Genomic DNA, 17058 nt, shown 5'->3' on the forward strand with positions numbered 1-17058 from the left:
AAAATGTGTCAGTTCCAAAGTTTAATTTTCTGACATTTCGTTTTGATTTTTTACGTAAAGAGTCAGTCCCAAACATTGATTTTGCAGCATTTGCATTTGCAGCAACGACTCAAAATTAAATTTCGTATTTTCGAAGTTTTGATCGCAATTTTTTGTGCAAACATAAACTTTTTGATTTATTCATAAATCGTCTGGTGCCATCATAAATGTTATAATTTTGCGTAAAATTATAAAAAATACCAATTAGAAAACTGTAATAAGGAAAACAAAAGAGGACGAAAACGTGTTCTTATTTTTTCGTTTATTCTTAATCTTCGGAACTACCAAACATAGTTTGACCGCCTTGTATAAACAGGGTCTTGGGTTCAATCCCAGTTTCGATCATACACCAAAAAGTTTTTCAACGGTGAATTATCCCCTCTCAGTAATGCTGGTGACATTTCTAAGTGTTTAAAAGCTTCTCGGCTAAAACATAGGGGGGGAAGAACTTAGCGATAATAGAGAAGCTCACCACTGTGGTACCACAATGAACTGAATGGTCTAAGTGAGCCGGAAATATCGGGCAGCCACCGTACCTAACCTATGTACGAAACCAACTGTAGACTTGAAACATGGCACAAGTACCTATTATTGATGTGGACAGGATGGCATTGCAAATGGGTCATATCGGATCACTTTTAGGTATAGCCCGACCCCAAATTTGACTTGGAAGAGAAAAATTCATCCGATTCGTTTAAAATTTGATATGTGATGTTAGTATATGCCCTTTAAGAACCATGCACAAATTTGTCCATAATTAAATATAGCTCCCATAGAAATCAATCCCAGATTTGATTTCCGGAGTCTCTTGAAAGAGCTAATTTCATTAGATCCGGTTGAAATTGGATACGTAATGTCAGTGTCAGTGCTTTATAATAATCATGCACAAATTGGTCGATATCGGTTCATTAATATATATATATATATATATATAGTTTAATTATAGTATTAATTTCTGGGGTCTCAATTTTCAACAAATTTCAACGGATCCGGTTGAAATTTGACCCTCTAATTACCATGCAAAAATTGGTTCATATCGGTTCGTAATTATTTATAGACTCTTCTGTATAAAACCCATCAAGAACTAAAGTGTCTTTTTATCCAAAATAGAATAAAATTTAGAAGACAACGTTAAGACGTTTTTTGATACCTTGCGTTCGGCAACTGTTACCGCAACTAAAGTAATTCGAGTGTGGATAACAGTCTTTCTACGCAATCCAAGTATAGTATTCGGTCTGGCCGAAATTTCCGCCATTAATACTTCTTTAAAATTTGGTCAAATCCACTAACATGTTGGCAAATAAGTCCCCGATTTGACACATAGATGGCGTCGCTAGTATTAAATGCATATTATTTTTATATAGTACCAACCTTCAAATGATTCGTGTCAAAATTTGACGTCGGTAAGTCAATTAGTTTGTGAGATAGAGCGTCTTTTGTGAAGCAACTTTGTTATTGTGAAAAAAATGGAAAAAAAAAGGAATTTCGTGTTTTGATAAAATACTGTTTTCTGAAGGGGAAAAATACGGCGGAAGCAAAAACTTGGCTTGATAATGAGTTTCCGGACTCTGCCCCAGGGAAATCAACAATAATTGATTGGTATGCAAAATTCAAGCGTGGTGAAATGAGCACGGAGGACGGTGAACGCAGTGGACGCCCGAAAGAGGTGGTTATCGACGAAAACATCAAAAAAATCCACAAAATGATTTTGAATGACCGTAAAATGAAGTTGATCGAGAAGCAGAGGCCTTAACGATATCAAAAGAACTTGTTGGTCATATCATTCATCAATATTTGGATATGCGGAAGCTCTGTGCAAAATGGGTGCAGCGCGAGCTCACATTTGACCAAAAACAACAACGTGTTAATGATTCTGAGCGGTGTTTGCAGCTGTTAACTTGTAATACACCAGAGTTTTTCCGTCAATATGTGACAATTGATGAAACATGGCTCCATCACTACACTCCTGAGTCCAATCGACAGTCGGCTGAGTGGACAGCGACCGGTGAACCGTCTCCGAAGCGTGGAAAGACTCAAAAGTCCGCTGGCAAAGTAATGGCCTCTGTTTTTTGGGATGCACATGGAATAATTTTTATCTATTATCTTAAGAAGGGAAAAACCATAAACAGTGACTATAATATGGCGTTATTAAAGCGTTTAAAGGTCGAAATCGCGGCAAAACGGCCCCATATGAAGAAGAAACAAGTATATACGGCCGTAAGTTCGGCCAGGCCGAATCTTATGTACCCTCCACCATGGATTGCGTAGAAACTTCTACGAAATACTGTCATCCACAAATTTCAACTCACATGGTTGTTAAATATCATATGCTACCACCACGTACCAAATTTCAACCAAATCGGATGAATTTTGCTTCTCCAAAAGGCACCGGAAGTCAAATCTGGGGATTGGTTTATATGGGAGCTATATATTATTATGGACTGATAGGAACCAATTCCTGCATGGTTGTTGGATACCCTATACTAACATCACGTACCAAATTTCAACCGAATGGGAAGAATTTTGCTCTTCCAAGGTGCTCCGGAGGTCAAATCTGGGGATCGGTTTATATGGGGCCTATATATAATTATGAACCGATATCGACCAATTTTTGTTTGAGTGTTTGAGGCCATATATGAACATCACGTACCAAATTTCAACTGAATCAGATGAATTTTGGTCTTCTAAGAGGCTCCGGAGGTCAAATCTGGTGGTCGGTTTATATGGGGGCTATATATAATTATGGACCGATATGGACCAATTTTTGCATGGTTGTTAGAGACCATATACTAACACCATGTACCAAATTTCAGCCGGATCGGATGAAATTTGCTTCTCTTAGAGGCCTCGCAAGCCAAATTTGGGGGTCCGTTTATATGGGGGCTATACGTAAAAGTGGACCTATATGGCCCATTTGCAATACCATCCGACCTACATCAATAACAACTACTTGTGCCAAGTTTCAAGTCGATAGCTTGTTTCGTTCGGAAGTTAGAGTGATTTCAACAGACGGACGGACGGACGGACATGTTCAGATCGACTCAGAATTTCACCACGACCCGGAATATATATACTTTATGGGGTCTTAGAGCAATATTTCGATGTGTTACAAACGGAATGACAAAGTTAATATACCCCCCCATCCTATGGTGGAGGGTATAAAAAGTGTTGTTCCACCACGACAACGCACCGTGCCACAATTCATTGACAACGATGGCAAAAATTCATGAATTGGGCTTCGAATTGCTTCCCCACCCACCGTATTCACCAGATCTGGCTCCCAGAGACTTTTTCTTGTTCTCCGACCTCAAAAGGATACTCGCAGGGAAAAAATATGGCTGCAATGAAGAGGTGATCGCCGAAACTGAGGCCTATTTTGAGGCAAAACCGAAGGAGTACTACCAAAATGGTATCAAAAAATTGGAAGGTCGTTATAATCGTTGTATCGCTCTTGAAGGGAACTATGTTGAATAATAAAAACGAATTTTGACGAAAAAATGTGTTTTTCTTTGTTAGACCGGGGGCTTATCAGCCAACCTGTTATTATGTATTTTTTGGTAAATTTGAAAAAGACCACACCCAACTATACGGTCAAAATTTGGTCAAGGGAAAACGCGTGTAAATCGGTGAAATCGTTTATTTAAAAAATCAAATTAAATTTCTTTTTCAAGTTCAATTAGTATAAAATTCAGGAATAATATTCAGTTAGGCTTTCGCTTTTCCAAATCCGAATTGCCGGGCCTCACGCTTGACACCTGCCATCAGATTTTGTACAGCCACCTTGTCCACCTTCTTCGCCGCAGAAAGCCAGTTTGCCTTGAACTGCTGCTCGTCCTTAGCAGTTTTTTTTTGTCTTCTTTAGGTTCCGCTTGAGCCCAGTAGCCCAGTATTTCTCAATTGGGCGGAGCTCTGGCGTGTTGGGAGGGTTCTTGTCCTTTGGAACCACCTGCACGTTGTTGGCGGTGTACCACTCCATGGCCTTTTTACCGTAATGGCAAGATGCCAAATCCGGCCAAAACAGTACGGAACAACCGTGTTTCTTCAGGAAAGGCAGCAGACGTTTATTCAAACACTCTTTCACGTAAATTTCTTGGTTGACAGTCCCGGAAGCTATGAAAATGCTGCTTTTCAAGCCACAGGTACAGATGGCTTGCCAAACCAGATATTTCTTTACGATTGACAGTTTTATGTGCTTGAAAATATCTGCTACCTTTCCCCTTCCTTTTGCCGTATAAAACTCCTGTCCCGGAAGCTGCTTGTAGTCGGCTTTGACGTAGGTTTCGTCGTCAATTACCACGCAGTCAAACTTCGTCAGCATCGTCGTGTACAGCCTCCGGGATCGCGCTTTGGCCGTCGTATTTTGTTTATCATCGCGATTTGGAGTCACTACCTTCTTGTAAGTCGATAGCCCGGCTCGTTTTTTGGTTCGATGCACGGTTGTAGACGATACACCCAGCTTATTTGCGGCTAATTTCATACGATCCGGTTGAAATTGGGTCAGTGCTTTATAATAATAATGCACAAATTGGTCGATATCGGTTCATTAATATATATAGCCTCAATATAAACCGACCACCAAGATTTAATTTCTGGGGGCTCAATTTTCATTTTCGGATCCTATTGAACATTTGACCATCTAATTACCATGCAAAAGTCGACATTTTTGACAAAGAGTCGATTAGCCGATAGTGTCATTTAGTCGACTTTGAACGTATTTAGCACTTTTTACTAAATTTTTATGTAACCCCCATATTGACATCTATCTATAATAAAGAAGGTTGCAAAATTCGAAGGTCTTTCTTTTTGAGTCGTGCTCAAAAAATGTTTTTTTTTTTTTTTCAGGGAAAATACATTTTCGAACAATGTATCTTTTGTTGTTAAAAAAAACAAAAATTCATTTCGGACAAAACAGTTTTAGGTGCAGTGATTGGTTTGATTGAACTACCACAACTGATTTAACTTGTAAGCCAATGTAATTTATAGTTACCTTAACTTTTCAGCCCAATTTAGTGCAAAAATGCGTGCTCTGCTTGAGTGAGAAATGATTTCAAAATTTTCAACACAAGAGTCGACCACCAACATCATCACCACCTTCATAAAACAAAAAGATATAAGTGTTCCAATACCAGAACATACCAAAAGTGTAATGCATGGCATTAGTATATGTACAAGGACCAATGGGGGAGAGAGGTTTTTTTTTTGTATTACTGCTGCCATTGCTCACCGAGACGGATGTGTTGTGTTGGAGGTAGAGAGGCCTCATTTCATATCCTGATAAACTTGACTTTTGCCTGCAACTGAGTGTGCAAATAATGTTCGCTCATTCATGTTTTTCTATGTCCTTTAAATATTTTTACAAGTGTGTAGGTAGGTAGGTATGTGTTTGGTTGTACTTTCTTTTTGGTGAAGGCCTTCATTAAATATGGGCTTTAAAGCGATAATTTTAATTTTTTTGTTACCTTCATGAATCCTTGTATGATTTGAATTTCGTGCACGCCACAATATTTGGACTTTCAAAGTTGGCGTAGAGAAGAAATAATTTTAAATTAAATTCAATTTTCAAATTTGTTACAAAAGGCAAAAAGTGTACATTTTATTTCTGTTTAATATTTATGGTGAAGGGATGTGAAGGCTATCCGATGTGGATGTGAAGGAACTTATGCTAATTCCTTCTTAATACTCTGTAGTGGCTGATAGATATATATCATGGAACTGGTATCGATTCAAAATTACTCTCAGAACGACATCATGCTTATTCGAATGGCAAGCCTACTGAAACCGCATTGCATGAACTAGTCAGCTATTTTGAATGCTCACTATCTACCAATGAATACACAATTGTAGCTTTTCTAGACATCAAAGAGGCATTTAATAAAATCCATCCGAGTTCAATTATAAATTCATTGTCAACTCTTATAGATGAACTACTAAAAAAGAAGCGTGTTTTAGCCACTCTAAGTCAAGGAAGCATTAAAATGTTGGTTTTAGCTTTTTGGGGGGAAATCCCATCTACAATTTGAGATATTAGGTCAAGGAAGCATTTAAAGGCATTTGAGCAGAGGCACTCCCTAAGGAGGAGTTCTATCACCTCGTTTTTTGAATGTTGGGTTTTGTTTTTCTGGAGGAATGGGGTAAGGAACTAGTCATGTCTTGCAAAGAACGAAAAATTTCCACAGTTAAGCCAATCTCCTAGGGTGTTATTGAAATTCCCCGTGGTGAGGGAACAAAATACCTCGGAGTTATAAAGGGGGGTTAAAATTTCAAGGGCCGATGTTGATTTTGAATAAGACACAAACTATTTAGGAAATTATGCATGGAACAAAATATCGCCAAATGGGCGCCGCGACCTCGATGGCACACCTTCATCCAATGGTCCAAATTTTCGATGACGCTGTGGCATAATGGAGATTCTATGCCGTTAATGTGCTGAATTATCTCATCATTTAGCTCTTGAATTATTGCTGGCTTATCGGCGTACACCTTTTCTTTCAAATAACCCCAAAGAAAAAAGTCCAACGGTGTCAAATCACATGATCTTGGCGGCCAATTGACATCGCCATTACGTGAGATAACACGGCCATTGAATTTGTTGCGCAAAAGAGCCATTGTTTCGTTAGCTGTGTGGCAAGTGGCACCGTCCTGCTGAAACCACATATCGTCCACATCCATATCTTCCAATTCGGGCCATAAAAAGTTCGTTATCATCTCACGACAGCGAACACCATTCACAGTAACTTCCTGACCGGCCTCATTTTGGAAAAAATACGGCCCGATGATGCCGCCAGCCCATAAACCGCACCAAACAGTCACTCTTTGTGTGTGAATTGGTTTTGCGACAATCACCCTTGGATTCTCATTCGCCCAAATGCGGCAATTCTGTTTATTGACGAATCCACTGAGGTGAAAATGTGCCTCATCACTGAAGATGATTTTCTTCGAAAATTGATCATCCACTGTTGCCATTTCTTGGAACCATTTAACACGTTGTTGGATTGTGTATCTTTCCATGGTTCAAATTGAGTAAATCTGAAATAGAGAAATGTCAAATAAAATTCGGAAAAAAACGTGGCGTTTATGTGTGGTTCACATTCAACATCGGCCCTTACAATTTAACCACCCTTTATTAGGCAGCCGGCTGAATTTTAAGCCTAGTATTGAAGAAATGGTAAGAAAAGCGGTAGCCTTATACTCGTGCAAACAGTGTTGCCAATATTGGGGATTTTCCCCAAATCGGGAATATTTTTCTTGCACGAAATGATTTGAGTTGGGGACTTAGGAATTTGGTGAGGAATTTTCACAGTCGACAAATTTATATAAAGTTCAGCAAATTGGAACATTCAGAAAAGGGGCAGATTCCCTTGATGTCATGTTGCATCTATTGTCGTCAGACATATTGGCCAAACAGTCCGCTGCAACAACGCAAGTAAATCGTTACACATGTTCCGCGAGCTATCGCTGTGGTCTGAGACGAAACATGGTCATAGTTCGGTTCGCAGAGTACTACACCCTGACGAAACCCCTTTCCGAAAAGAAATTCGAAACATTAATTTTCAACAGTGAGGCATGGTGCACACAGACCCCGGAGATTCCATACATATCTGGAAGTTAATGTCCCGACCAATCCTTGAATTCGGTATTCCTTAATTCGAAAACGGCCATGTTTGAACAGTACAATAGTCACCTCCACAGAAAACAATATCACCGAAATATATCTAATTAAAAAGTTAATTGAAGCAGAAAATTTTTTCTATTAAAAATTGATTGATACAACTAACTTTTTAATCAATCTACAAACAATAAGTCAGTTAGGCCAATGATTGAAAATTTTAAAATTTTTAATTAAAAAATTAATTGGTACAATTAACTTTTTAATCGAAGTCGAAGGACTTGTTGCATTAGGTTATTAGGTTAGGTTAGGTGGCAGCCCGATGTATCAGGTTCACTTAGGCTATTCAGTCCATTGTGATACCACATTGGTGAACTTCTCTCTTATCACTGAGTGCTGCCCAATTCAATGTTAAGCTCAATGACAAGGGACCTCCTTTTTATAGCCGAGTCCGAACGGGGTTTTCCACATTGCTGTGAAACCACTTAGAGAAGCTTTGAACCCCTCAGAAATGGCACCAGCATTACTGAAGTGGTATAATCCACCGCTGAAAAACTGTTTGGTGTTCGGTCGAAGCAGGTATCGAATGCACGACTTTGTGTATGCAAGGCGGGCATGCTAAGCATTGCACCACGGTGGCTCCCGTGGTGACTTTGCATTTATTATTTTTTTTATAAAAAACTACAATCAATTTTTTAATCAAAATAAAAACACAAAGTCAATTAAGACAGTGATTGAAAATAGTTACGTCTTTAATTAAAAAAAAAAAAAAACAAGTAAGGAAAGTCTAAAGTCGGTCGGGGCCGACTATATTATACCCTTCACCAATTTGTAAGTCCACATTTTCGATACCATATCAAATCCGTCCATGTGTTGGATGCTATATGAATCCATACACATATATTCTGTATATCTGAGCAGATCTGTACAGAGTTCTCCAATACTTATATATTTTACATTTAAGTCGGCTAATGCGCTGAGGTGGAACACAATGTTAGTAAAAAATATAGGAAATATGTAAATATGAACCAATTTTGAGGCAACTTCGCAAAAGTGTATTTATGATTTATCGGTCGATAGATGTGTAATAGAGTAATAGGAAAATTTGAGTAATTTTGATAAGTTTTCGACTTAGCAGTGGCGATTTGATAAGGAAAATGTAGGTATTTCGGCAGTTTTGCCTAAATAGGAAAAACATATATATGGAATCTATATCGGAATCTGAACCGATTGCAATCAAATTTCACATGCATAGTTACTATGTTGAATCTACTCCCTGTGCAAAATTTCACGTAAATCGGATAACAATGTTGACCTCTGTGGTCATATGACGGAAAATCGGGCGAAAGATATATATGGGAGCTATATCAAAATCTGAACCGATTTCAACCTAAATAAACACGCATATGCAGAACCTTAATTCTACTGCCTGTGCAAAGTTTCAAGTTCAATTCTACTCCCTCTGCAAAATTTCACGTAAATCAGAGTAGCACTTTTGCCTATGTGGGCATATTAGTCCAAATCGGGCGAATGATATATATGGGGGCTATATCTAAATCTGAACCGACTTCAACTAAATTTTGTACAATTAACGATACTATAAAACGTAATCCTTGTGCAAAATTTCAAGCAACTCAGGGCATAACTCTGGCTTTTGAGGCCATATAAATCCAAATCGGACGAAAGATATATATGGGAGCTATATCTAAATCGGAACCGATTTTAACAAAATTAAGCACACTTAACGATACTATTAAACGTACTTGTTGTGCAAAATTAGAAGCAAATCAGGGTAAAACTCTGGCTTTTGGGGTCATATAAGTCCAAATCGGTCGAAAGATATATATGGGAGCTATATCTAAATCTGAACCGAGTTCAACTAAATTTGGTACAATTAACGTTACTATTAAACGTACTCCTTGTACAAAATTTTAATCAAATCAGGCCAAAACTCTGGCTTTTGAAGCCATATAAGTCAAAATCGGACGAAAGATATATAGGGGAGCTATATCTAAATCTGAACCGATTTCAACTAAATTTAGCACAATTAACGATACTATTAAACGTACTCGTTGTGCAAAATTTGAAGCAAATCAGGGCAAAACTCTCGCTTTTGGGGCCATATAAGTCCAAATCGGACGAAAGATATATATGGGAGCTATATATAAATCTGAACCGATTTAGCTGATATTTGGCAGTTTTTACGGGACTGACAAAACGTTCAGATGTACAAAATTTGAAGAACGTCGGTTCATATATACGTGAATTATGATCAAATCGGTGATAACTATATATAGCAGCTATATCTAAATCTGAACCGATTTTTTCCAAAATCAATAGCGATTGTCTTCTACCCGAAGAAAGACGTTATGTCAAATTTGTGCACAAAATTACATATACAGACAGACGGACGGACGGACAGACAGACAGACGGACATCGCTAATTCGACTCAGAATTTAATTCTAAGCCGATCGGTATACTAAAAGATGGGTCTATGACAATTATTTCTTGGCGTTACATACAAATGCACAAACTTATTATACCCTATACCACTGTAGTGGTGAAGGGTATAAAAAACAAGTATATATGGCCGTAAGTTCGGCCAGGCCGAATCTTATGTACCCTCCACCATGGATAGCGTAGAAACTTCTACGAAAGACTGTCATCCACAATCGAATTACTTGGGTCGTGGTATCTTAAATCGTTTTCTAAATTGGATGAGCCAATTTAGAAAACGATTTAAGATACCACCAATCTAACGATATAAAGAACGACATAAACCGAATTCTGGACCTTATCTTTGTTTGTGAAAGTTATGCGACTTCAGTCAGTAGATGTCTCACGCCTCTCACCAATGAATCTGTGCACCATAAAGCATTAGAAATTTCTATCCGATTTTATGATATGGATGTTGCAACTGATGCAGTGGAATACTATTATGACTTCAAGTCTGCAGATTATGTAGCCATTAACTTATTTCTCAAATCTTTGCATTGGGAGCAAATGTTTTCTGGCTTGGTCTTGTTTGACATGTATGAAATATTCAAATCTATTCTAGGAGAATGTTTCAGTCGATATGTTCCCTTAAGAAAGAAAAAAATTACTTACAAATACCCGTGGTTTAACCGCAGGCTAATGAATCTAAAAAATCGGAAAAATAAGGCGTACAAAATTTACAAAATTTCTGGATTACAAATTGACAAAGATGAATTCTTTAAATTAAGAAGGGAATTTGAGTTTTTGTCTAACTTTCTGTATGGACGTTATGTTGCGTAGACGGAATCTGCTATACTTACTAATCCAAAGAGTTTTTGGTTATTCTTCAATTCAAAGAGAAAGCTAAATGGTATTCCTCAAACTATGACCCTTGGCACTACACAAGCTTCTGGAAAAGATAAGATCGCCGAACTGTTTAGTGTTTATTTTTCATCGGTATATGAGATTATTACCAGTTCTCATACTTCCACCAGCTATTTGGAAAACGTTGATGCGATTACGGATCTTGGAATTCTTCAATTAACAGTATCCGATGTTTTACATGCAATATACGAACTGGATGTTAACACAAGCCCAGGACTCGACCTCATACCTCCATCTTTTATTCGAAATTGTGCTTTTCCTTTTGCATATGGTCTTACGACAATATTTAACCAGTCCCTGCATGAGGGACATTTTTTAATAGAGTGGAAAACAGCGTATATGTCCCCCGTTTTTAAATCTGGACGAAGAGACCAAGTGGAGAATTACCGGCCTATAGTTAAACTTAGTGTAATTCCAAAATTACTTGATAAACTTATAAACGATAAATTATTTTATTTATTGAAGAATTCAATTTCTACATGTCAACATGGTTTTTTTCATGGAAGATCGACAACTACAAATTTATGCTTATTTACTAATTTTTGTATAAACCATATTGAGAAAGGTTTGCAAGTTGATGTACTATATACAGACTTTAGGAAAGCCTTCGATAAAGTTCAATATCCTATTCTTATGAGAAAATTAAGTAGTTTGGGATTTCATTCCAGTCTACTTAAATGGCTTCATTCATATTTGACCGACAGAGTTCTTTATGTAAAATTAGAAAATTATTTTTCGACCCAAATTCATGTAAAATCAGGCATACCGCAAGGTAGTCATTTAGGCCCTTTGCTATTTTTATTGTTTATAAATGATTTACCTAAGATTTTCTCACACAGCTGTTGTCTTCTATATGCAGATGACCTAAAGGTATATAGAAGTATATCCCACATTGGCGACTGCGTAAGTTTTCAAAATGAAATAGCATGTCTTTTAAAGTGGTGTAATAATAATAATCTTCTCTTAAATTTTTTGAAATGCAATATTATTACATTTACCCGTAAGCGTTTTCCTATTATTTTTAACTACGCATATAATGATTCGGATATTTTTACTCGTGTTTCAACAGTTAAAGATCTGGGTGTATACTTTGATAACGCTTTGACATTTCAATCCCATATTGATTTCATAGTTTCAAAGGCAAATTCCTTATTTGGATTTTTAAAACGAAACTCTAAAATGTTCGTCAATTTCGTAACTTTAAAAGTATTATATGAGCAATTAGTAAGATCTCATTTAGAGTATGGTTCTGTCATTTGGCACCCTTATTATGATGCTAGTATTCGGAGAATTGAAAAGATTCAAAAACGTTTTTCTAAATATGCGCTTAGGAGCCATTTCCCTCTTAATATGATGCCTGATTATTCAACGCGTTGCAAAATCCTAAATATTTTACCCTTAGAGGATAGAAGAAAAATGCAGAATGTATTATTTATCAAGGATATTTTAGATTCAAGAATCGATTCACAAGAACTGCTTTCGATTCTACCTATTCATGCCCCCTTGCGGTCATTGAGATATAACAACTTGTTAGAAGAACTGTTTCATAAAACTAATTATGGAATGAATGAGCCATTAAGTAGGTGTATACATTTATTCAATAATTTTTGCCATGATTTGGATGTTACTACACCCTCAAAAAAAATCGCATCTTTAACATATGTTCCAAACATATTTTGCAGGAAGCACATATATTATTGCATACTGCCGAAACATTAATATGTTTGTTTTATGTGAACATAATATATGTTTGGAAGCATTTTGAGCCAAAAATATTATATGCTTGGAAGAATTTTTCCCAAACACGATTGTGCTCATTCCCTAACATACTCGTAATTTTCACTTGCACGAAATTTTTTAGTTATTGGCACCTTTTTCTGTAATACAAATAATGTTGAAGAAATTATTCACTTTTATAAATTTTTTAAATTTTACCTTTCGCCTGCACGGAGAATCGAACCGAGGACCATACAGTTTGTAAGCCAACACACTATCCACTGGACTACGTAGCTGTTATAGTCACCAGTAGATAATTATCGTTTTAAGTTACATTTATATAGCATAGTTTGCAGCGCCCACGAGCCCATGCAAACATAACATTATTTAACAGAAACATACATTTGTTTGCCACGTGGAGCAGTGGTTAGCATGTCTGCCTTGCATGCAAGGGGTCGTGGGTTCAATCCCTGCTCCGACCGAACATTTTTTTTTTTTAATTTACACATTTATATTTATACTAAAGGGTGATTTGTTAAGAGCTTGATAACTTTTTTAAAAAAAAAACGCATAAAATTTGCAAAATCTCATCGGTTCTTTATTTGAAACGTTAGATTGGTCCATGACATTTACTTTTTGAAGATAATTTCATTTAAATGTTGACCGCGGCTGCGTCTTAGGTGGTCCATTCGGAAAGTCCAATTTTGGGCAACTTTTTCGAGCATTTCGGCCGGAATAGCCCGAATTTCTTCGGAAATGTTGTCTTCCAAAGCTGGAATAGTTGCTGGCTTATTTCTGTAGACTTTAGACTTGACGTAGCCCCACAAAAAATAGTCTAAAGGCGTCAAATCGCATGATCTTGGTGGCCAACTTACCGGTCCATTTCTTGAGATGAATTGTTCTCCGAAGTTTTCCCTCAAAATGGCCATAGAATCGCGAGCTGTGTGGCATGTAGCGCCATCTTGTTGAAACCACATGTCAACCAAGTTCAGTTCTTCCATTTTTGGCAACAAAAAGTTTGTTAGCATCGAACGATAGCGATCGCCATTCACCGTAACGTTGCGTCCAACAGCATCTTTGAAAAAATACGGTCCAATGATTCCACCAGCGTACAAACCACACCAAACAGTGCATTTTTCGGGATGCATGGACAGTTCTTGAACGGCTTCTGGTTGCTCTTCACTCCAAATGCGGCAATTTTGCTTATTTACGTAGCCATTCAACCAGAAATGAGCCTCATCGCTGAACAAAATTTGTCGATAAAAAAGCGGATTTTCTGCCACTGATTTTGGTAATAAAATTCAATGATTTGCAAGCGTTGCTCGTTAGTAAGTCTATTCATGATGAAATGTCAAAGCATACTGAGCATCTTTCTCTTTGACACCATGTCTGAAATCCCACGTGATCTGTCAAATACTAATGCATGAAAATCCTAACCTCAAAAGAATCACCCTTTATATTAAATTTTTTTAAATGAAACTTCGAAATGTGCGTTATTAAAGATTTATAGTCAGTAACAGTGCTTGATATAAACGAAATTGACTGATTTTTGGATAAAATATTATTTTTTATTGCAAAAATAACAATTTTGTAATAAAAAACTGTTTTTGGACAAAACTTTAAAATTTGGAAGGAATTCAAAAACTAACAAAAGAAGAACGTGGAGTCGAGTATAAACATACATACATAATTTTATAATATAAACATAAATTTATTTAGGAGTGAAAAGTTTTTTACTAGCATTTAACACCATCGCTCTAAAATTCCTTTTATTTTTCTTAATAATTCATTTTAAAGAAAATAAACTTTTTAAATTGTTTTAGCTGTAAAACTCGAACTTAATGCCCGCTTTTATATTTGATGGTGTCCGTCAACTCCTCGTGGACTACTAAAGAGGAACTAAAGTTTGTTTTTTTTATTTCATTTTACTGTCCCAACTCTAAAAAGTGTATAGTGCCCTTTCGCTATTTTTATGAAGACCCCTGATTTCTTTTAAGGAACCAAGAAAAAATTGTGCCCATAATGCCGAAATGATAAACAAATCACATGTCCACACATACATAAAATGCTGCTCTCAAGGCGAAAACATATGCTGTTTGTTTTTCAAATGTCTATTCTCTTGGTTCCGAATGTCTATTCTCTTAATTCAAATTAAATAAAATTTAGACTTAAGCATATCAAATTTTTGGCCTTATCATAAAACAGTTTTCCGAAACAACATACAAGCGGTTTCACAGAAATTGTTCTCTTTTGACTCTTTTGCTGTGTTATATTGATATCTTTCGTCAACTCTCCCGTTTTCCATCTCTATTTCTCTCTATACTCTCTCTGTCGCTTTGAATAAAGTATCACAACATATGTATGTTTAGTCGAAATTTGTAAATTTGTATATGTTTGTATTCACACATATGATTTTTATGAAACATTCATGCCCAAACATAATATATTCTAACATATTAACATAGATGTCCCAAACATTTAGTGTTAGTTTACGAACATTACATGTTCGCACTTAAATATATTGTGCTTTAAAATCGTGCCCGAAATACACTTTGTTTATATCGGAACATATGAAAAACATATTTTTCTAACAGTGTACTAATAGGTTTATATTTAAGAAGAAATTGTTCAAAATTTTGCAGGATAATAATGTATAAATTATTATTACCATTTATATTATATACATATATGTAATCTGTTAGAGCTAAGAGCCAGGTAGATGAAATAAATAAATAAATAAATTGTGAGTTAGTCCATTCGTGGTATATATTAGACAAAAGAGGTATGTGTAGGTAAGTCTACAAATAATTACGAATCGATATGGATTTTTTCACGGTACGTAGAGAGCCAGAATTGAAATATGGGGATCGGTTTATATGGGGGCTATATACAATTATGAACGTGATATGGACCAATTTTTGTGTGATTGGGGATCGATTTATTTGAGGGCTACATATAACTATACACCGATATGGACCTAGTTAGGCATGGTTGTTAACGGCCATATACTAGCACAATGTACCAAATTTCAACTGACTCGGATGAAATTTGCTCCTCCAAGGCGCCAAAACCAAATCTCGGGATCGGTTTATACGGGGGCTATATATGATTATGGACTGATATGGACCACTTTTGGCATGGTTGTTAAATATCATATACTACCACCACGTACCAAATTTCAGCCAGACCGGATGAATTTTGCTTCTCCAAAAGGCACCGGATGTCAAATCTGGGGATTGGTTTATATGGGGGTTATATATAATTATGGACTGATATGAACCAATTCCTGCATGGTTGTTGGATACCATATACTAACATCACGTACCAAATTTCAACCGAATCGGATGAATTTTGCTCTTCCAAGGGGCTCTGGAGGTCAAATCTGGGGATCGGTTTATATGGGGGCTATATATAATTATGGACCGATTTCGACCAATTTTTGCATGGGTATTTGAGGCCATATATTAACACCATGTACCAAATATCAACTGAATCCGATGAATTTTGGTCTTCCAAGAGGCTCCGGATGTCAAATCTGGTGATCGGTTATATGGGGGCTATATATAATTATGCACCGATGTGGACCAATTTTTGCATGGTCATTTGAGCCCATACACTAACACCATGTACCAAATTTTGCTTCTCTTAGAGGCTCTGCAAGCCAAATCGGGGGATCGGTTTATATGAGGGCTATGCTCAGATTGACTCAGAATTTCACCACGACCCAGAATATATATACTTTATGGGGTCTTAGAGCAATATTTCGATGTGTTACAAACGGAATGACAAAGTTAATATACCCCCATCCTATGGTGGAGGGTATAAAAATTAATTGATACAATCTTTTTTGATTTATATGATTATGGACTGATATGGACCACTTTTGGCATGGTTGTTAAATATCATATACTACCACCACGTACCAAATTTCAGCCAGACCGGATGAATTTTGCTTCTCCAAAAGGCACCGGAGGTCAAATCTGGGGATTGGTTTATATGGGGGTTATATATAATTATGGACTGATATGAACCAATTCCTGCATGGTTGTTGGATACCATATACTAACATCACGTACCAAATTTCAACCGAATCGGATGAATTTTGCTCTTCCAAGGGGCTCTGGAGGTCAAATCTGGGGATCGGTTTATATGGGGGCTATATATAATTATGGACCGATTTCGACCAATTTTTGCATGGGTATTTGAGGCCATATATTAACACCATGTACCAAATATCAACTGAATCCGATGAATTTTGGTCTTCCAAGAGGCTCCGGATGTCAAATCTGGTGATCGGTTATATGGGGGCTATATATAATTATGCACCGATGTGGAC

Source organism: Haematobia irritans, chromosome 1, assembly GCF_050003625.1.
Source record: "Haematobia irritans isolate KBUSLIRL chromosome 1, ASM5000362v1, whole genome shotgun sequence".
NCBI classification, from domain to species: Eukaryota; Metazoa; Arthropoda; class Insecta; order Diptera; family Muscidae; genus Haematobia; species Haematobia irritans.